This window comes from Carassius gibelio, chromosome B5 (assembly GCF_023724105.1).
Source record: "Carassius gibelio isolate Cgi1373 ecotype wild population from Czech Republic chromosome B5, carGib1.2-hapl.c, whole genome shotgun sequence".
NCBI classification, from domain to species: domain Eukaryota; kingdom Metazoa; phylum Chordata; class Actinopteri; order Cypriniformes; family Cyprinidae; genus Carassius; species Carassius gibelio.
Genome location: NC_068400.1, coordinates 2,946,099 through 2,968,800, shown reverse-complemented (window position 1 = coordinate 2,968,800; position 22,702 = coordinate 2,946,099). Strand labels below are relative to the sequence as shown.

Genomic DNA, 22,702 nt, shown 5'->3' with positions numbered 1-22,702 from the left:
GGTTGCTAGGGCCGTTGCTAAGGTACCCAGGGTGGTTGCTAGGGTAATCGGGATGGTTGCTAGGGTGTTGCTATGTGGTTGCTAGGGTACCCGGGGTGGTTGCTAGGGCGGTTGCTAGGGTCCCCATGATGGTTGCTAGGGCGGTTGCTAGGGTACCCAGGGTGGTTGCTAGGGTAATCGGGGCGGTTGCTAGGGTGTTGCTATGTGGTTGCTAGGGTACCCGGGGTGGTTGCTAGGGCGGTTGCTATGGTCCCCATGATGGTTGCTAGGGCCGTTGCTAGGGTACTCAGGGTGGTTGCTAGGGTAATTGGGGTGGTTGCTAGGGTGTTGCTATGTGGTTGCTAGGGTACCCGGGGTGGTTGCTAGGGCGGTTGCTAGGGTCCCCATGATGGTTGCTAGGGCCGTTGCTAAGGTACCCAGGGTGGTTGCTAGGGTAATTGGGGCGGTTGCTAGGGTGTTGCTATGTGGTTGCTAGGGTACCCGGGGTGGTTGCTAGGCAGTTGCTATGGTAACCAGGGTTGTTGTTATGATGTTACTAGGTGGTTGGTAGTTGTCACAGATGGTCACTATGTAGTTATTATAGAGTTCTTAGCCCATTTGAGCACTTAGCTAATCACTATTAGCATGTAGCTAATCACTGCTAGCATGACTAGCATGTTGGAAGTCCAGTGTGCTAGCATGAGTCAAAAAATCCAACCGCCATGTCTGTACGATGTTCTGATGCAGAGATATAGGTCGTGCAAAACGGTTGCTAGGGTACTCGATTTGGTTGCTATGGAGTGGCTTGGCAGCTGCCAATGGTGATTCTCCAAAGGCTGCTCGCCAATATAAACCAACCCCCATGCCTCTACGATGTTCTGATGCGGAGATATAGATCTTGCAAAACGGTTGCTAGGGTACTGTGTTTGGTTGCTAGGGAGTGGCCTGGCAGCTGCCAATGATGATACTCCAATGGTCGCTTGCTAATATAAACCAACCCCCATGCTTCAATGTCTTTCAGATGTTAAGATATCTCTCTATACTTTGGGTTGCTAGGTAGCTCTTAATGGTTGCTAGGGCGTGGCTAGGTTGTCTTGAAGGAGATACATGATTGGCCGTTTGCTGCCCGAGTCAAACGAGCCCACCCTCATGTTTCTATGACACTTCTATCCAAAGTTATTCATTTGATCTTTTTCAATGGAATTCTATGGGGCTTGTTGCTATGGTGCTCTATATGGTTGCTAGGGCGTGGCTTGATAGCTTCATAATGATCCTGAGAGTCTGATTGGTTGCCTGATTCAAATGAGCCCACCCCCTTGTCTCTATTACATTGTGATACGGAGTTATGTTCAATGCAAAATCCCTATGTAATTTCCCATAGTAGGAAAAACAGTGTTTCATGGGCGATCCCTCACCATAATATGTCTATGGGGCAAATTTGGGGGTCTCTAGCACCCCAGGGGTACAACTTTTACCCCTCTGTGAGGTATGTTCTCGCACAGCCTGATAGCCTCTCCGAATGTGGTGATTTACGTTTTTCTACGAAATTCCCTCTCTGTGCTATAATCCGTCAAAGTTTTCAGTAATGCATTTCCTATGGGACGTTTTTCGGCCATTTTTTCGCCCGCTGTACGAACATCGTACGCCCGATCGCTTATAAAAGTCATAGCACACCTCTCCTCAATAGGCCGCACGATTTGACGCCTGTTTCGTTGGTCTGTGACAAAAACTGCGGGACGAGTTACGCGCCGAAGTTTTGTACGGAAGAAGTAAGAAGAATAATAATAATAACTAGAAGGTACATTTCCTGAAGAAAATGTGAGTGGTGCTTGCAGTGGCAAAACTCTGCGCCCTGTTGCTAGGTTGTTGCAATGAGGTTGCTATGGTGGTTGCTAAGGTACCCTGGGTGGTTGCTAAGGCGGTTGCTAGGGTCCCCATGATGGTTGCTAAGGTACCCAGGGTGGTTGCTAAGGCCGTTGCTAGGGTACCCAGCGTGGTTGCTAGGGTAATCGGGGTGGTTGCTAGGGTGTTGCTATGTGGTTGCTAGGGTACCCGGGGTGGTTGCTAAGGCGGTTGCTAGGGTCCCCATGATGGTTGCTAGGGCCGTTGCTAAGGTACCCAGGGTGGTTGCTAGGGTAATCGGGGTGGTTGCTAGGGTGTTGCTATGTGGTTGCTAGGGTACCCGGGGTGGTTGCTAGGGCGGTTGCTATGGTAACCTGGGTGGTTGCTAGGCAGTTGCTACGGTACTTGGGGTGGTTGCTAAGGTGTTGCTAGGCGGTTGCTAGGGTGTTTTGGCTGGTTGCTAGGCAGTTGCTATGGTCTCCTGGGTGGTTGCTATGATGTTACTAGGTGGTTGGTAGTTGTCACAGATGGTCACTATGTAGTTATTATAGAGTTCTTAGCCCATTTGAGCACTTAGCTAATCACTATTAGCATGTAGCTAATCACTGCTAGCATGACTAGCATGTTGGAAGTCCAGTGTGCTAGCATGAGTCAAAAAATCCAACCGCCATGTCTGTACGATGTTCTGATGCAGAGATATAGGTCGTGCAAAACGGTTGCTAGGGTACTGTGTTTGGTTGCTATGGAGTGGCCTGGCAGCTGCCAATGGTGATACTCCAAAGGCTGCTGGCCAATATAAACCAACCCCCATGTCTGTACAATGTTCTGATGCAGAGATATAGATCTTGCAAAACGGTTGCTAGGGTACTGTGTTTGGTTGCTAGGGAGTGGCCTGGCAGCTGCCAATGATGATACTCCAATGGTAGCTTGCTAATATAAACCAACCCCCATGCTTCTATGTCTTTCAGATGTTAAGATATCTCTCTATACTTTGGGTTGCTAGGTAGCTCTTAATGGTTGCTAGGGCGTGGCTAGGTTGTCTTGAATGAGATACATGATTGGCCGTTTGCTTCCCGAGGCAAACGAGCCCACCCTCATGTTTCTATGACACTTCTATCCAAAGTTATTCATTTGATCTTTTTCAATGGAAGTCTATGGGGCTTGTTGCTATGGCGCTCTATATGGTTGCTAGGGCGTGGCTTGAAAGCCTCATAACGATCCTGAGAGACTGATTGGTTGCCTGATTCAAATGAGCCCACCCCCTTGTCTCTATGACACTGTGATCCTGAGTTATGTTCAATACAAAATCCCTATGTAATTTCCCACAGTAGGAAAAACACATTGTTTCATGGGCGATCCCTCACCATTGGCATAGAATGGGGCAACTTTGGGGGGCTCTTGCGCCCCAGGGGTACAACTTATACCCCATTGCGGGGTATGATCTTGCACAGCCTCATAGCCTCTCCAAATGTGGTGATTCACATGTTTCTGCAAAATTCTCTCTCGGAGCTACGAGCCGTCAAAGTTGGCCGCAATGCATTGTCTATGGGATTTTTCGCCCGATATTTCGCCCGGTGTACGAACATCGTACGCCCGATCGCTTATAAAAGTCATAGCACACCATTCCCGATTAGGCCGCACGATTTGACGCCTCTTTTGCGGGTCTGTGACAAAAACTGCGGGACTAGTTACGCGCCGAAATTCGTACGGAAGAAGTAAGAATAATAAGAAGAACTAGAAAGTACATTTCCTGAAGAAAATGTGAGTGGTGCTTGCAGTGGCAAAACTCGCCCCTCTGTTGCTAAGGTGTGGTTGCTAGGGTACCCGGGGTGGTTACTAGGGTCCCTATGATGGTTGCTAGGGCCGTTGCTAGGGTACCCAGCATGGTTGCTAGGGTAATCGGGGTGGTTGCTAGGGTGTTGCTATTTGGTTGCTAGGGTACCCGGGGTGGTTGCTAGGGTCCCCATGATGGTTGCTAGGGCCGTTGCTAAGGTACTCAGGGTGGTTGCTAGGGTAATCGGGGTGGTTGCTAGGGTGTTGCTATGCGGTTGCTAGGGTACCCGGGGTGGTTGCTAGGGCGGTTGCTAGGGTCCCCATGATGGTTGCTAGGGCCGTTGCTAAGGTACCCAGGGTGGTTGCTAGGGTAATCGGGGCGGTTGCTAGGGTGTTGCTATGCGGTTGCTACGGTACCCGGGTTGGTTGCTAGGGCGGTTGCTAGGGTCCCCATGATGGTTGCTAGGGCCGTTGCTAAGGTACCCAGGGTGGTTGCTAGGGTAATTGGGGCGGTTGCTAGGGTGTTGCTATGTGGTTGCTAGGGTACCCGGGGTGGTTGCTAGGGCGGTTGCTATGGTAACCTGGGTGGTTGCTAGGCAGTTGCTATGGTACTTAGGGTGGTTGCTAAGGTGTTGCTAGGCGGTTGCTAGGGTGTTTTGGCTGGTTGCTAGGCAGTTGCTATGGTCTCCTGGGTGGTTGCTATGATGTTACTAGGTGGTTGGTAGTTGTCACAGATGGTCACTATGTAGTTATTATAGAGTTCTTAGCCCATTTGAGCACTTAGCTAATCACTATTAGCATGTAGCTAATCACTGCTAGCATGACTAGCATGTTGGAAGTCCAGTGTGCTAGCATGAGTCAAAAAATCCAACCGCCATGTCTGTACGATGTTCTGATGCAGAGATATAGGTCGTGCAAAACGGTTGCTAGGGTACTCCATTTGGTTGCTATGGAGTGGCTTGTCACCTGCCAATGATGCTACTCCAAAGTCTACTTGTCAATATAAACCAACCCCCATGTCTGTACAATGTTCTGATGCAGAGATATTGGTTTTGAAAAATGGTTGCTAGGGTACTCTGGTTGGTTGCTAGGGAGTGGCCTTGCAGCTGCCAATGATGATACTTCAAAGTCTGCTTGACAATATAAACTAACCCCCATGCTTCTATGTCTTTCAGATGTTAAGATATCTATCTTTGGATTTTGGTTGCTAGGTAGCTCTTAATGGTTGCTAGGGCGTGGCTAGGTTGTCTTGAAGGAGATACATGATTGGCCGTTTGCTGCCCGAGTCAAAGGAGCCCACCCTCATGTTTCTATGACACTTCTATCCAAAGTTATTCATTTGATCTTTTTCAATGGAAGTCTATGGGGCTTGTTGCTATGGTGCTCTATATGGTTGCTAGGGCGTGGCTTGATAGCTTCATAATGATCCTGAGAGTCTGATTGGTTGCTTGATTCAAATGAGCCCACCCCCTTGTCTCTATGACACTGTGATGCCGAGTTATGTTCAATACAATATCCCTATGTAATTTCCCATTGTAGGAAAAACACAGTGTTTCATGGGCGATCCCGCACCATTGTATGTCTATGGGGCAAGTTTGGGGGTCTCTAGCGCCCCAGGGGTACAACTTGTACCCCTCTGCGAGGTATGTTCTCGCACAGCCTTATAGCCTCTCCAAATGTGGTGATTCACATGTTTCTGCGAAATTCTCTCTCAGAGCTATGCTCCGTCAAATTTTTTTGTAATGCATTTCCTATGGGACGTTTTTCGGCCGATTTTTCGCCCGCTGTACGAACATCGTACGCCCGATCGCTTATAAAAGTCATAGCACACCTCTCCTCAATAGGCCGCACGATTTGACGCCTGTTTCGTTGGTCTGTGACAAAAACTGCGGGACTAGTTACGCGCCGAAGTTTTGTACGGAAGAAGTAAGAAGAAGAAGAATAATAAGTATGTGAGATAATAATAGTGATGCTTTGCCTCCGGCAAGCACCACTAACTGGAAGGTACATTTCCTGAAGAAAATGTGAGTGGTGCTTGCAGTGGCAAAACTCGCCCTCTGTTGCTACAGGGTGTTGTACTGAGGTTGCTAGGGTACCCGGGTTGGTTGCTATGGTACATGGGATGGTTGCTAGGGCGGTTGCTAGGGTCCCCATGATGGTTGCTAAGGTACCCAGGGTGGTTGCTAGGGTAATCTGAATGGTTGCTAGGGTGTTGCTATGTGGTTGCTAGGGTACCCGGGGTGGTTGCTAGGGCGGTTGCTAGGGTCCCCATGATGGTTGCTAGGGCCGTTGCTAGGGTACCCAGGGTGGTTGCTAGGGTGTTGCTATGTGGTTGCTAGGGTACCCGGGGTGGTTGCTAGGGCGGTTGCTAGGGTCCCCATGATGGTTGCTAGGGTGTTGCTATGTGGTTGCTAGGGTACCCGGGGTGGTTGCTAGGGCGGTTGCTAGGGTCCCCATGATGGTTGCTAGGGCCGTTGATAAGGTACCCAGGGTGGTTGCTAGGGTAATTGGGGCGGTTGCTAGGGTGTTGCTATGTGGTTGCTAGGGTACCCGGGGTGGTTGCTAGGGCGGTTGCTAGGGTCCCCATGATGGTTGCTAGGGCCGTTGCTAGGTTACCCAGGGTGGTTGCTAGGGTAATCGGGGTGGTTGCTAGGGTGTTGCTATGTGGTTGCTAGGGTACCCATGATGGTTGCTAGGGCGGTTGCTAGGGTCCCCATGATGGTTGCTAGGGCCGTTGCTAAGGTACCCAGGGTGGTTGCTAGGGTAATTGGGGCGGTTGCTAGGGTGTTGCTATGTGGTTGCTAGGGTACCCGGGGTGGTTGCTAGGGCGGTTGCTATGGTAACCTGGGTGGTTGCTAGGCAGTTGCCACGGTACTTGGGGTGGTTGCTAAGGTGTTGCTAGGGTGTTTTGGCTGGTTGCTAGGCAGTTGCTATGGTCTCCTGGGTGGTTGCTATGATGTTACTAGGTGGTTGGTAGTTGTCACAGATGGTCACTATGTAGTTATTATACAGTTCTTAGCCCATTTGAGCACTTAGCTAATCACTATTAGCATGTAGCTAATCACTGCTAGCATGACTAGCATGTTGGAAGTCCAGTGTGCTAGCATGAGTCAAAAAATCCAACCGCCATGTCTGTACGATGTTCTGATGTAGAGATATAGGTCGTGCAAAACGGTTGCTAGGGTACTCCGTTTGGTTGCTATGGAGTGGCTTGGCAGCTGCCATTAATGATACTCCAAAGGCTGCTCGCCAATATAAACCAACCCCCATGCCTCTACGATGTTCTGATGCTTAGATATAGATCTTGCAAAACGGTTGCTAGGGTACTGTGTTTGGTTGCTAGGGAGTGGCCTGGCAGCTGCCAATGATGATACTTCAAAGTCTGCTTGACAATATAAACCAACCCCCATGCTTCTATGTCTTTCAGATGTTAAGATATCTATCTTTGGATTCAGGTTGCTAGGTAGCTCTTAATGGTTGCTAGGGCGTGGCTATAAAGTGTTGAAGGTGATTCGTGATTGGCCATTTGCTGCCCCGAGTCAAACGAGCCCATCCTCATGTTTCTATGACACTTCTATCCAAAGTTATTAATTTTATCTTTTTCAATGGAAGTCTATGGAGCTTGTTGCTATGGCGCTCTCTATGGTTGCTAGGGCGTGGCTTGATAGATTCACAGTGATCCTGAGAGACTGATTGGTTGCCTGATTCAAATGAGCCCACCCCCTTGTCTCTATGACACTGTGATCCTGAGTTATGTTCAATAAAAAATCCCTATGTAATGTCCCACAGTAGGATAAGCCCTCCCTATACTTTGTATTAGGGCCAATTTTGGGGGGCTCTTGCGCCCCAGGGGTACAACTTATACCCCACTGCGGGGTATGTTCTCGCACAGCCTGATAGCCTCTCCAAATGTGGTGATTCACATGTTTCTGCGAAATTCTGTCTCGGAGCTACGATCCGTCAAAGTTGGCCGCAATGCATTGTCTATGCGATTTTTCGCCCGTTTTTTCGCCCGGTGTACGAACATCGTACGCCCGATCGCTTATAAAAGTCATAGCACACCATTCCCGATTAGGCCGCACGATTTGACGTCTGTTTCGTTGGTCTGTGACAAAAACTGCGGGACTAGTTACGCGCCGAAATTTGTACGGATCTAGAAGAAGAAGAATAATAAGTATGTGAGATAGTAATAGTGATGCTTTGCCTCCGGCAAGCACCACTAATAATAAGTATGTGAGATAATAGTAGTAGTGCTTTGCCTCCGGCAAGCACCACTAACTAGAAGGTACATTTCCTGAAGAAAATGTGAGTGGTGCTTGCAGTGGCAAAACTCGGCGCCCTGTTGCTAAGGTGTGGTTGCTAGGGTCCCTATGATGGTTGCTAGGGCCGTTGCTAGGGTACCCAGGGTGGTTGCTAGGGTAATCAGGGTGGTTGCTAGGGCGGTTGCTAGGGTCCCCATGATGGTTGCTAGGGCCGTTGCTAAGGTACCCAGGGTGGTTGTTAGGGTAATTGGGGCGGTTGCTAGGGTGTTGCTATGTGGTTGCTAGGGTACCCGGGGTGGTTGCTAGGGCGGTTGCTAGGGTCCCCATGATGGTTGCTAGGGCCGTTGCTAGGGTACCCAGGGTGGTTGCTAGGGTAATCGGGGCGGTTGCTAGGGTGTTGCTATGTGGTTGCTAGGGTACCCGGGGTGGTTGCTAGGGCGGTTGCTAGGGTAACCTGGGTGGTTGCTAGGCAGTTGCTACGGTACTTGGGGTGGTTGCTAAGGTGTTGCTAGGCGGTTGCTAGGCGGTTGCTAGGGTGTTTTGGCTGGTTGCTAGGCAGTTGCTATGGTCTCCTGGGTGGTTGCTATGATGTTACTAGGTGGTTGGTAGTTGTCACAGATGGTCGCTTTGTAGTTATTATAGAGTTCTTAGCCCATTTGAGCACTTAGCTAATCACTATTAGCATGTAGCTAATCACTGCTAGCATGACTAGCATGTTGGAAGTCCAGTGTGCTAGCATGAGTCAAAAAATCCAACCGCCATGTCTGTACGATGTTCTGATGCAGAGATATAGGTCGTGCAAAGCGGTTGCTAGGGTACTCCATTTGGTTGCTATGGAGTGGCTTGGCAGCTGCCAATGGTGATACTCCAAAGGTTGCTCGCCAATATAAACCAACCCCCATGCCTCTACGATGTTCTGATGCAGAGATATAGATCTTGCAAAACGGTTGCTAGGGTACTGTGTTTGGTTGCTAGGGAGTGGCCTGGCAGCTGCCAATGATGATACTCCAATGGTTGCTTGCTAATATAAGCCAACCCCCATGCTTCTATGTCTTTCAGATGTTAAGATATCTATCTTTGGATTTAGGTTGCTAGGTAGCTCTTAATGGTTGCTAGGGCGTGGCTATGAAGTGTTGAGGGAGTTTCGTGATTGGCCGTTTGCTGCCCGAGTCAAACGAGCCCACCCTCATGTTTCTATGACACTTCTATCCAAAGTTATTCATTTGATCTTTTTCAATGGAAGTCTATGGGGCTTGTTGCTATGGTGCTCTATATGGTTGCTAGGGCGTGGCTTGATAGCTTTATAATGATCATGAGAGTCTGATTGGTTGCCTGATTCAAATGAGCCCACCCCCTTGTCTCTATGACACTGTGATGCAGAGTTATGTTCAATGCAAAATCCCTATGTAATTTCCCACAGTAGGAAAAACACATTGTTTCATGGGCGATCCCTCACCATTGGCATAGAATGGGGCAACTTTGGGGGGCTCTTGCGCCCCAGGGGTACAACTTATACCCCATTGCGGGGTATGATCGCGCACAGCCTGATAGCCTCTCCAAATGTGGTGATTCACATGTTTCTGCGAAATTCTCTCTCGGAGCTACAATCCGTCAAAGTTGGCCGTAATGCATTGTCTATGCGATTTTTCGGCCGTTATTTCGCCCGGTGTACGAACATCGTACGCCCGATCGCTTATAAAAGTCATAGCACACCATTCCCGAATAGGCCGCACGATTTGACGCCTCTTTTGCGGGTCTGTGACGAAAACTGCGGGACTAGTTACGCGCCGAAATTTTGGCGGAAGAAGAATAATAAGAATAACTAGAAGGTACATTTCCTGAAGAAAATGTGAGTGGTGCTTGCAGTGGCAAAACTCGCCCCTCTGTTGCTAGGGTGTTGCAATGAGGTTGCTACGATGGTTGCTAAGGTACCCGGGGTGGTTGCTAGGGCGGTTGCTAGGGTCCCCATGATGGTTGCTAGGGCCGTTGCTAGGGTACTCAGGGTGGTTGCTAGGGTAATCGGGGTGGTTGCTAGGGCGGTTGCTAGGGTGTTTCTGCGAAATTCTCTCTCAGAGCTACGTTCTGTCAAAGTTGACCCCAATGTTAAGTCTATGGGTTTTATCGCCCGATTTTTCGCCCGCCGGACGAACATCGTACACCCGATCGCTTATAAAAGTCATAGCACACCATTCCCGAATAGGCCGCACGATTTGACGTCACTTTTGCGGGTCTGTGACAAAAGCTGCGGGACTAGTTACGCGCCGAAATTTGTACGGAATCTATAAGAATAAGAATAATAACTAGAAGGTACATTTCCTGAAGAAAATGTGAGTGGTGCTTGCAGTGGCAAAACTCGCCCCTCTGTTGCTAGGGTGTTGCAATGAGGTTGCTAGGGTACATGGGGTGGTTGCTAGGGCGGTTGCTAGGGTCCCCATGATGGTTGCTAGGGCCGTTGCTAAGGTACCCAGGGTGGTTGCTAGGGTAATCGGGATGGTTGCTAGGGTGTTGCTATGTGGTTGCTAGGGTACCCGGGGTGGTTGCTAGGGCGGTTGCTAGGGTCCCCATGATGGTTGCTAGGGCGGTTGCTAGGGTACCCAGGGTGGTTGCTAGGGTAATCGGGGCGGTTGCTAGGGTGTTGCTATGTGGTTGCTAGGGTACCCGGGGTGGTTGCTAGGGCGGTTGCTATGGTCCCCATGATGGTTGCTAGGGCCGTTGCTAGGGTACTCAGGGTGGTTGCTAGGGTAATTGGGGTGGTTGCTAGGGTGTTGCTATGTGGTTGCTAGGGTACCCGGGGTGGTTGCTAGGGCGGTTGCTAGGGTCCCCATGATGGTTGCTAGGGCCGTTGCTAAGGTACCCAGGGTGGTTGCTAGGGTAATTGGGGCGGTTGCTAGGGTGTTGCTATGTGGTTGCTAGGGTACCCGGGGTGGTTGCTAGGCAGTTGCTATGGTAACCAGGGTTGTTGTTATGATGTTACTAGGTGGTTGGTAGTTGTCACAGATGGTCACTATGTAGTTATTATAGAGTTCTTAGCCCATTTGAGCACTTAGCTAATCACTATTAGCATGTAGCTAATCACTGCTAGCATGACTAGCATGTTGGAAGTCCAGTGTGCTAGCATGAGTCAAAAAATCCAACCGCCATGTCTGTACGATGTTCTGATGCAGAGATATAGGTCGTGCAAAACGGTTGCTAGGGTACTCGATTTGGTTGCTATGGAGTGGCTTGGCAGCTGCCAATGGTGATTCTCCAAAGGCTGCTCGCCAATATAAACCAACCCCCATGCCTCTACGATGTTCTGATGCGGAGATATAGATCTTGCAAAACGGTTGCTAGGGTACTGTGTTTGGTTGCTAGGGAGTGGCCTGGCAGCTGCCAATGATGATACTCCAATGGTCGCTTGCTAATATAAACCAACCCCCATGCTTCAATGTCTTTCAGATGTTAAGATATCTCTCTATACTTTGGGTTGCTAGGTAGCTCTTAATGGTTGCTAGGGCGTGGCTAGGTTGTCTTGAAGGAGATACATGATTGGCCGTTTGCTGCCCGAGTCAAACGAGCCCACCCTCATGTTTCTATGACACTTCTATCCAAAGTTATTCATTTGATCTTTTTCAATGGAATTCTATGGGGCTTGTTGCTATGGTGCTCTATATGGTTGCTAGGGCGTGGCTTGATAGCTTCATAATGATCCTGAGAGTCTGATTGGTTGCCTGATTCAAATGAGCCCACCCCCTTGTCTCTATTACATTGTGATACGGAGTTATGTTCAATGCAAAATCCCTATGTAATTTCCCATAGTAGGAAAAACAGTGTTTCATGGGCGATCCCTCACCATAATATGTCTATGGGGCAAATTTGGGGGTCTCTAGCACCCCAGGGGTACAACTTTTACCCCTCTGTGAGGTATGTTCTCGCACAGCCTGATAGCCTCTCCGAATGTGGTGATTTACGTTTTTCTACGAAATTCCCTCTCTGTGCTATAATCCGTCAAAGTTTTCAGTAATGCATTTCCTATGGGACGTTTTTCGGCCATTTTTTCGCCCGCTGTACGAACATCGTACGCCCGATCGCTTATAAAAGTCATAGCACACCTCTCCTCAATAGGCCGCACGATTTGACGCCTGTTTCGTTGGTCTGTGACAAAAACTGCGGGACGAGTTACGCGCCGAAGTTTTGTACGGAAGAAGTAAGAAGAATAATAATAATAATAACTAGAAGGTACATTTCCTGAAGAAAATGTGAGTGGTGCTTGCAGTGGCAAAACTCGACCCTCTGTTGCTAAGGTGTGGTTGCTAGGGTACCCGGGGTGGTTGCTAGGGTCCCTATGATGGTTGCTAGGGCCGTTGCTAGGGTAGCCAGCGTGGTTGCTAGGGTAATTGGGGTGGTTTCTAGGGTGTTGCTATGTGGTTGCTAGGGTACCCGGGGTGGTTGCTAGGGCGGTTGCTAGGGTCCCCATGATGGTTGCTAGGGCCGTTGCTAAGGTACCCAGGGTGGTTGCTAGGGTAATTGGGGCGGTTGCTAGGGTGTTGCTATGTGGTTGCTAGGGTACCCGGGGTGGTTGCTAGGGCGGTTGCTAGGGTCCCCATGATGGTTGCTAGGGCCGTTGCTAGGGTACCCAGGTTGGTTGCTAGGGTAATCGGGGTGGTTGCTAGGGTGTTGCTATGTGGTTGCTAGGGTACCCGGGGTGGTTGCTAGGGCGGTTGCTAGGGTCCCCATGATGGTTGCTAGGGCCGTTGCTAGGGTACCCATGTTGGTTGCTAGGGTAATAGGGGTGGTTGCTAGGGTGTTGCTATGTGGTTGCTAGGGTACCCGGGGTGGTTGCTAGGGCGGTTGCTAGGGTCCCCATGATGGTTGCTAGGGCCATTGCTAGGGTACCCAGGGTGGTTGCTAGGGTAATCGGGGTGGTTGCTAAGGTGTTGCTAGGCGGTTGCTAGGGTACCCGGGGTGGTTGCTAGGCAGTTGCTATGGTCTCCTGGGTGGTTGCTATGATGTTACTAGGTGGTTGGTAGTTGTCACAGATGGTCACTATGTAGTTATTATAGAGTTCTTAGCCCATTTGAGCACTTAGCTAATCACTATTAGCATGTAGCTAATCACTGCTAGCATGACTAGCATGTTGGAAGTCCAGTGTGCTAGCATGAGTCAAAAAATCCAACCGCCATGTCTGTACGATGTTCTGATGCAGAGATATAGGTCGTGCAAAACGGTTGCTAGGGTACTCCATTTGGTTGCTATGGAGTGGCTTGGCAGCTGCCAATGGTGATACTCCAAAGTCTACTTGTCAATATAAACCAACCCCCATGCCTCTACGATGTTCTGATGCAGAGATATAGATCTTGCAAAATGGTTGCTAGGGTACTGTGTTTGGTTGCTAGGGAGTGGCCTTGCAGCTGCCAATGATGATACTTCAAAGTCTGCTTGACAATATAAACCAACCCCCATGCTTCTATGTCTTTCAGATGTTAAGATATCTATCTTTGGATTTTGGTTGCTAGGTAGCTCTTAATGGTTGCTAGGGCGTGGCTAGGTTGTCTTGAAGGAGATACATGATTGGCCGTTTGCTGCCCGAGTCAAACGAGCCCACCCTCATGTTTCTATGACACTTCTATCCAAAGTTATTCATTTGATCTTTTTCAATGGAAGTCTATGGGGCTTGTTGCTATGGTGCTCTATATGGTTGCTAGGGCGTGGCTTGATAGCTTCATAATGATCCTGAGAGACTGATTGGTTGCTTGATTCAAATGAGCCCACCCCCTTGTCTCTATGACACTGTGATGCCGAGTTATGTTCAATACAATATCCCTATGTAATTTCCCATTGTAGGAAAAACACAGTGTTTCATGGGCGATCCCGCACCATTGTATGTCTATGGGGCAACTTTGGGGGTCTCTAGCGCCCCAGGGGTACAACTTGTACCCCTCTGCGAGGTATGTTCTCGCACAGCCTTATAGCCTCTCCAAATGTGGTGATTCACATGTTTCTGCGAAATTCTCTCTCAGAGCTATGCTCCGTCAAATTTTTTTGTAATGCATTTCCTATGGGACGTTTTTCGGCCGATTTTTCGCCCGCTGTACGAACATCGTACGCCCGATCGCTTATAAAAGTCATAGCACACCTCTCCTCAATAGGCCGCACGATTTGACGCCTGTTTGGTTGGTCTGTGACAAAAACTGCGGGACGAGTTACGCGCCGAAGTTTTGTACGGAAGAAGTAAGAAGAAGAATAATAATAAGTATGTGAGATAATAATAGTGATGCTTTGCCTCCGGCAAGCACCACTAATAATAAGTATGTGAGATAATAGTAGTAGTGCTTTGCCTCCGGCAAGCACCACTAATAAGTATGTGAGATAGTAATAGTGATGCCTTGCCTCCGGCAAGCACCACTAACTAGAAGGTACATTTCCTGAAGAAAATGTGAGTGGTGCTTGCAGTGGCAAAACTCTGCGCCCTGTAGCCACCCATGATGCCTGTGTGATGTTGTGGAGCCATGGTCTAAGTTCTTTATATTGCTATATGGTTGCTAGGGTGCCCTATATGGTTGCTATGGTGTGGCTATATAGTTTATGGGGTGATATTTAAAGATTATTTACCAGCCTGAATGCAAAAAGCCCAAGCCAGTGTTTCTATATAGTTATTTTTGCTGAGATACAGCTTTTAAATGTAGTTAAACAGTTGCTAGGGGGCTAAAATTGGTTGCTAGGGCATGGATATGAAGTTGTTATGTCACTACTTATGGACTGCTTGATAGGCCGAGTCAAAAGAGCCCTCTCCCAAGCCTCTATGACTTTCTGATCCAAAGATATGATGTCAGATAGTTTTTCCAATGTTAAGTCAATGGGATATTTTCACACATTTTCTTCGCCCGCTGTACGATTATCGTAAGCCGGATTGCTTAGAAAAGTCATAGCACACCTCTCCTCAATATCCCGCACGATTTGACACCTCATTCATGGGTCTGTGACAAAAAATGCGGGAGGAGTAGCGTGCCAAAGTTTTGTCAAGGCGAATAGTAATAGTAACACTAGAATGTACATTTCCTGAAGAAAATGTGAGTGGTGCTTGCAGTGGCAAAACTCGCCCCTCGGTTGCTAAGGTGTGGTTGCTAGGGTACCCGGGGTGGTTGCTATGGTGGTTGCTAGGGTCCCCATGATGGTTGCTAGGGCCGTTGCTAGGGTACTCAGGGTGGTTGCTAGGATAATCGGGGTGGTTGCTAGGGTGTTGCTATGTGGTTGCTAAGGTACCCAGGGTGGTGGCTAGGGCGGTTGCTAGGGTCCCCATGATGGTTGCTAGGGCCGTTGCTAAGGTACCCGGGGTGGTTGCTAGGGTAATCGGGGTGGTTGCTAGGGTGTTGCTATGTGGTTGCTAGGGTACCCGGGGTGGTTGCTAGGGCGGTTGCTAGGGTCACCATGATGGTTGCTAGGGCCGTTGCTAAGGTACCCAGGGTGGTTGCTAGGGTAATCGGGGTGGTTGCTAGGGTGTTGCTATGTGGTTGCTAAGGTACCCGGGGTGGTTGCTAGGGCGGTTGCTAGGGTCACCATGATGGTTGCTAGGGCCGTTGCTAAGGTACCCAGGGTGGTTGCTAGGGTAATCGGGGTGGTTGCTAGGGTGTTGCTATGTGGTTGCTAGGGTACCCCAGGTGGTTGCTAGGGTGGTTGCTATGGTAACCTGGGTGGTTGCTAGGCAGTTGCTACGGTACTTGGGGTGGTTGCTAAGGTGTTGCTAGGCGGTTGCTAGGGGATTTTGGCTGGTTGCTAGGCAGTTGCTATGGTCTCCTGGGTGGTTGCTATGATGTTACTAGGTGGTTGGTAGTTGTCACAGATGGTCACTATGTAGTTATTATAGAGTTCTTAGCCCATTTGAGCACTTAGCTAATCACTATTAGCATGTAGCTAATCAATGCTAGCATGACTAGCATGTTGGAAGTCCAGTGTGCTAGCATGAGTCAAAAAATCCAACCGCCATGTCTGTAAGATGTTCTGATGCAGAGATATAGGTCGTGCAAAACGGTTGCTAGGGTACTCCATTTGGTTGCTATGGAGTGGCCTGGCAGCTGCCAATGATGATACTCCAATGGTTGCTTGCTAATATAAACCAACCCCCATGCTTCTATGTCTTTCAGATGTTAAGATATCTCTCTATACTGTGGGTTGCTAGGTAGCTCTTAATGGTTGCTAGGGCGTGGCTAGCTTGTCTTGAAGGAGATACATGATTGGCCGTTTGCTGCCCGAGTCAAACGAGCCCACCCTCATGTTTCTATGACACTTCTATCCAAAGTTATTCATTTGATCTTTTTCAATAGAAGTCTATGGGGCTTGTTGCTATGGCGCTCTATATGGTTGCTAGGGCGTGGCTTGATAGATTCACAGTGATCCTGAGAGGCTGATTGGTTGCCTGATTCAAATGAGCCCACCCCCTTGTCTCTATGACACTGTGATCCAGAGTTATGTTCAATACAAAATCCCCATGTAATTTCCCATAGTAGGAAAAGCACAGTGTTTCATGGGCGATCCCTCACCATACTATGTCAATGGGGCAACTTTGGGGGTCTTTAGCACCCCAGGGGTACAACTTGTACCCCTCTGAGAGGTGTCCTCTCGCACAGCCTGATAGCCTCTCCAAACGTGGTGATTCACATGTTTCTGCGAATTTCTCTCTCGGAGCTACGATCCGTCAAAGTTGGCCGTAATGCGTTGTCTATGCGATTTTTCGGCCGATATTTCGCCCGGTGTACGAACATCGTACGCCCGATCGCTTATAAAAGTCATAGCACACCATTCCCGATTAGGCCGCACGATTTGACGCCTGTTTCGTTGGTCTGTGACGAAAACTGCGGGACTAGTTACGCGCCGAAATTTGTACGGAAGAATAATAATAATAATAATAAGTACGGAGCATAGTAATAGTGATGCCTTGCCTCCGGCAAGCACCACTAACTAGAAGGTACATTTCCTGAAGAAAATGTGAGTGGTGCTTGCAGTGGCAAAACTCTGCGCCCTGTTGCTAGGTTGTTGCAATGAGGTTGCTACGGTGGTTGCTAAGGTACCCTGGGTGGTTGCTCAGGCGGTTGCTAGGGTCCCCATGATGGTTGCTAAGGTACCCAGGGTGGTTGCTAGGGTAATCTGAATGGTTGCTAGGGTCTTGCTATGTGGTTGCTAGGGTAACCGGGGTGGTTGCTAGGGCGGTTGCTAGGGTCCCCATGATGGTTGCTAGGGCCGTTGCTAGGGTACCCAGGGTGGTTGCTAGGGTGTTGCTATGTGGTTGCTAGGGTACCCGGGGTGGTTGCTAGGGCGGTTGCTATGGTAACCTGGGTGGTTGCTAGGCAGTTGCTACGGTACTTGGGGTGGTTGCTAAGGTGTTGCTATGTGGTTGCTAGGGTACCCGGGGTGGTTGCTAGGGCGGTTGCTATGGTAACCTGGGTGGTTGCTATGGTGTTAGTAGGTGGTTGGTAGTTGTCACAGATGGTCACTATGTAGTTATTATAGAGTTGTTAGCCCATTTGAGCACTTAGCTAATCACTATTAGCATGTAGCTAATCACTGCTAGCATGACTAGCATGTTGGATGTCCAGTGTGCTAGCATGAGTCAAAAAATCCAACCGCCATGTCTGTACGATGTTCTGATGCAGAGATATAGGTCGTGCAAAACGGTTGCTAGGGTGCTCCATTTGGTTGCTATGGAGTGGCTTGGCAGCTGCCAATGGTGATACTCCAAAGGCTGCTCGCCAATATAAACCAACCCCCATGCCTCTACGATGTTCTGATGCAGAGATATAGATCTTGCAAAATGGTTGCTAGGGTACTGTGTTTGGTTGCTAGGGAGTGGCCTGGCAGCTGCCACTGATGATACTCCAATGGTTGCTTGCTAATATAAACCAACCCCCATGCTTCTATGTCTTCCAGATGTTAAGATATCTCTCTATACTTTGGGTTGCTAGGTAGCTCTTAATGGTTGCTAGGGCGTGGCTAGGTTGTCTTGAAGGAGATACATGATTGGCCGTTTGCTGCCCGAGTCAAACGAGCCCACCCTCATGTTTCTATGACACTTCTATCCAAAGTTATTCATTTGATCTTTTTCAATGGAAGTCTATGGAGCTTGTTGCTATGGCGCTCTCTATGGTTGATAGGGCGTGGCTTGATAGATTCACAGTGATCCTGAGAGACTGATTGGTTGCCTGATTTAAATGAGCCCACCCCCTTGTCTCTATGACACTGTGATGCAGAGTTATATTCAATACAAAATCCCTATGTAATTTCCCATTGTAGCCCTCCCTATACTTAGTATGGGGCAACTTTGGGGGGCTCTTGCGCCCCAGGGGTACAACTTATACCCCATTGTGAGGTATGTTCTCATACAGCCTGATAGCCTCTCCAAATGTGGTGATTCACATGTTTCTGCGAAATTCTCGTTCGGAGCTACGATCCGTCAAAGTTGGCCGTAATGCGTTGTCTATGCGATTTTTCGGCCGTTATTTCGCCCGGTGTACGAACATCGTACGCCCGATTGCTTATAAAAGTCATAGCACACTATTCCCGATTAGGCCGCACGATTTGACGCCTCTTTTGCGGGTCTGTGACAAAAACTGCGGGACTAGTTACGCGCCGAAGTTTTGGCGGAAGAAGAATAAGAATAATCTATAATAATAAGTATGTGAGATAATAATAGTGATGCTTTGCCTCCGGCAAGCACCACTAACTAGAAGGTACATTTCCTGAAGAAAATGTGAGTGGTGCTTGCAGTGGCAAAACTCGCCCCTCTGTTGCTAAGGTGTGGTTGCTAGGGTACCCTGGGTGGTTGCTAGGGTCCCCATGATGGTTGCTAGGGCCGTTGCTAGGGTACTCAGGGTGGTTGCTAGGGTAATCGGGGTGGTTGCTAGGGTGTTGCTATGCGGTTGCTAGGGTACCCGGGGTGGTTGCTAGGGCGGTTGCTAGGGTCCCCATGATGGTTGCTAGGGCCGTTGCTAGGGTACTCAGGGTGGTTGCTAGGGTAATCGGGGCGGTTGCTAGGGTGTTGCTATGTGGTTGCTAGGGTACCCGGGGTGGTTGCTAGGGCGGTTGCTAGGGTCTCCATAATGGTTGCTAGGGCCGTTGCTAAGGTACCCAGGGTGGTTGCTAGGGTAATCGGGGCGGTTGCTAGGGTGTTGCTATGTGGTTGCTAGGGTACCCGGGGTGGTTGCTAGGGCGGTTGCTATGGTAACCTGGGTGGTTGCTAGGCAGTTGCTACGGTACTTGGGGTGGTTGCTAAGGTGTTGCTAGGCGGTTGCTAGGGTGTTTTGGCTGGTTGCTAGGCAGTTGCTATGGTCTCCTGGGTGGTTGCTATGATGTTACTAGGTGGTTGGTAGTTGTAACAGATGGTCACTATGTAGTTATTATAGAGTTCTTAGCCCATTTGAGCACTTAGCTAATCACTATTAGCATGTAGCTAATCACTGCTAGCATGACTAGCATGTTGGAAGTCCAGTGTGCTAGCATGAGTCAAAAAATCCAACCGCCATGTCTGTACGATGTTCTGATGCAGAGATATAGGTCGTGCAAAACGGTTGCTAGGTTACTCCGTTTGGTTGCTATGGAGCGGCTTTGCAGCTGCCAATGGTGATACTCCAAAGGCTGCTCGCCAATATAAACCAACCCCCATGCCTCTACGATGTTCTGATGCAGAGATATAGATCTTGCAAAACGGTTGCTAGGGTACTGTGTTTGGTTGCTAGGGAGTGGCCTGGCAGCTGCCAATGATGATACTCCAATGGTCGCTTGCTAATATAAACCAACCCCCATGCTTCTATGTCTTTCAGATGTTAAGATATGTCTCTATACTTTGGGTTGCTAGGTAGCTCTTAATGGTTGCTAGGGCGTGGCTAGGTTGTCTTGAAGGAGATACATGATTGGCCGTTTGCTGCCCGAGTCAAACGAGCCCACCCTCATGTTTCTATGACACTTCTATCCAAAGTTATTCATTTGATCTTTTTCTATGGAAGTATATGGGGCTTGTTGCTATGGTGCTCTATATGGTTGCTAGGGCGTGGCTTGATAGATTCACAGTGATCCTGAGAGACTGATTGGTTGCCTGATTCAAATGAGCCCACCCCCTTGTCTCTATGACACTGTCATCCAGAGTTATGTTCAATACAAAATCCCTTTGTAATGTCCCATAGCAGGAAAAGTCCTCCCTATACTTTGTATTAGGGGCAATTTTGGGGGGCTCTTGCGCCCCAGGGGTACAACTTATACCCCACTGCGGGGTATGTTCTCGCACAGCCTGATAGCCTCTCCAAATGTGGTGATTCACGTGTTTCTGCGAAATTCTCTCTCAGAGCTACGTTCTGTCAAAGTTGACCCCAATGTTAAGTCTATGGGTTTTATCGCCCGATTTTTCGCCCGCCGGACGAACATCGTACACCCGATCGCTTATAAAAGTCATAGCACACCATTCCCGAATAGGCCGCACGATTTGACGTCACTTTTGCGGGTCTGTGACAAAAGCTGCGGGACTAGTTACGCGCCGAAATTTGTACGGAATCTATAAGAATAAGAATAATAACTAGAAGGTACATTTCCTGAAGAAAATGTGAGTGGTGCTTGCAGTGGCAAAACTCGCCCCTCTGTTGCTAGGGTGTTGCAATGAGGTTGCTAGGGTACATGGGGTGGTTGCTAGGGCGGTTGCTAGGGTCCCCATGATGGTTGCTAGGGCCGTTGCTAAGGTACCCAGGGTGGTTGCTAGGGTAATCGGGATGGTTGCTAGGGTGTTGCTATGTGGTTGCTAGGGTACCCGGGGTGGTTGCTAGGGCGGTTGCTAGGGTCCCCATGATGGTTGCTAGGGCGGTTGCTAGGGTACCCAGGGTGGTTGCTAGGGTAATCGGGGCGGTTGCTAGGGTGTTGCTATGTGGTTGCTAGGGTACCCGGGGTGGTTGCTAGGGCGGTTGCTATGGTCCCCATGATGGTTGCTAGGGCCGTTGCTAGGGTACTCAGGGTGGTTGCTAGGGTAATTGGGGTGGTTGCTAGGGTGTTGCTATGTGGTTGCTAGGGTACCCGGGGTGGTTGCTAGGGCGGTTGCTAGGGTCCCCATGATGGTTGCTAGGGCCGTTGCTAAGGTACCCAGGGTGGTTGCTAGGGTAATTGGGGCGGTTGCTAGGGTGTTGCTATGTGGTTGCTAGGGTACCCGGGGTGGTTGCTAGGCAGTTGCTATGGTAACCAGGGTTGTTGTTATGATGTTACTAGGTGGTTGGTAGTTGTCACAGATGGTCACTATGTAGTTATTATAGAGTTCTTAGCCCATTTGAGCACTTAGCTAATCACTATTAGCATGTAGCTAATCACTGCTAGCATGACTAGCATGTTGGAAGTCCAGTGTGCTAGCATGAGTCAAAAAATCCAACCGCCATGTCTGTACGATGTTCTGATGCAGAGATATAGGTCGTGCAAAACGGTTGCTAGGGTACTCGATTTGGTTGCTATGGAGTGGCTTGGCAGCTGCCAATGGTGATTCTCCAAAGGCTGCTCGCCAATATAAACCAACCCCCATGCCTCTACGATGTTCTGATGCGGAGATATAGATCTTGCAAAACGGTTGCTAGGGTACTGTGTTTGGTTGCTAGGGAGTGGCCTGGCAGCTGCCAATGATGATACTCCAATGGTCGCTTGCTAATATAAACCAACCCCCATGCTTCAATGTCTTTCAGATGTTAAGATATCTCTCTATACTTTGGGTTGCTAGGTAGCTCTTAATGGTTGCTAGGGCGTGGCTAGGTTGTCTTGAAGGAGATACATGATTGGCCGTTTGCTGCCCGAGTCAAACGAGCCCACCCTCATGTTTCTATGACACTTCTATCCAAAGTTATTCATTTGATCTTTTTCAATGGAATTCTATGGGGCTTGTTGCTATGGTGCTCTATATGGTTGCTAGGGCGTGGCTTGATAGCTTCATAATGATCCTGAGAGTCTGATTGGTTGCCTGATTCAAATGAGCCCACCCCCTTGTCTCTATTACATTGTGATACGGAGTTATGTTCAATGCAAAATCCCTATGTAATTTCCCATAGTAGGAAAAACAGTGTTTCATGGGCGATCCCTCACCATAATATGTCTATGGGGCAAATTTGGGGGTCTCTAGCACCCCAGGGGTACAACTTTTACCCCTCTGTGAGGTATGTTCTCGCACAGCCTGATAGCCTCTCCGAATGTGGTGATTTACGTTTTTCTACGAAATTCCCTCTCTGTGCTATAATCCGTCAAAGTTTTCAGTAATGCATTTCCTATGGGACGTTTTTCGGCCATTTTTTCGCCCGCTGTACGAACATCGTACGCCCGATCGCTTATAAAAGTCATAGCACACCTCTCCTCAATAGGCCGCACGATTTGACGCCTGTTTCGTTGGTCTGTGACAAAAACTGCGGGACGAGTTACGCGCCGAAGTTTTGTACGGAAGAAGTAAGAATAATAATAATAATAATAATAAGTATGTGAGATAATAGTAGTAGTGCTTTGCCTCCGGCAAGCACCACTAACTAGAAGGTACATTTCCTGAAGAAAATGTGAGTGGTGCTTGCAGTGGCAAAACTCGGCGCCCTGTTGCTAAGGTGTGGTTGCTAGGGTCCCTATGATGGTTGCTAGGGCCGTTGCTAGGGTACCCAGGGTGGTTGCTAGGGTAATCAGGGTGGTTGCTAGGGCGGTTGCTAGGGTCCCCATGATGGTTGCTAGGGCCGTTGCTAAGGTACCCAGGGTGGTTGTTAGGGTAATTGGGGCGGTTGCTAGGGTGTTGCTATGTGGTTGCTAGGGTACCCGGGGTGGTTGCTAGGGCGGTTGCTAGGGTCCCCATGATGGTTGCTAGGGCCGTTGCTAGGGTACCCAGGGTG

The 22,702-nt window shown here is 49.1% G+C and overlaps 1 long non-coding RNA gene across 2 annotated transcripts in view; it reads left to right on the top strand.

The window, feature by feature from the left end:
• LOC127957866 (uncharacterized) overlaps nucleotides 1–17,247 on the top strand; it is a 42,091-nt gene extending 24,844 nt beyond the window's left edge. The window contains exon 3 of one of the 2 annotated variants that reach the window (XR_008153877.1): nucleotides 16,798–17,247. This is a non-coding gene — a long non-coding RNA (uncharacterized LOC127957866). The remainder of the gene's footprint in view (nucleotides 1–16,797) is intronic. The other variant, XR_008153878.1, reaches the window with a different exon arrangement.
• Nucleotides 17,248–22,702: the final 5,455 nt, after the last annotated feature.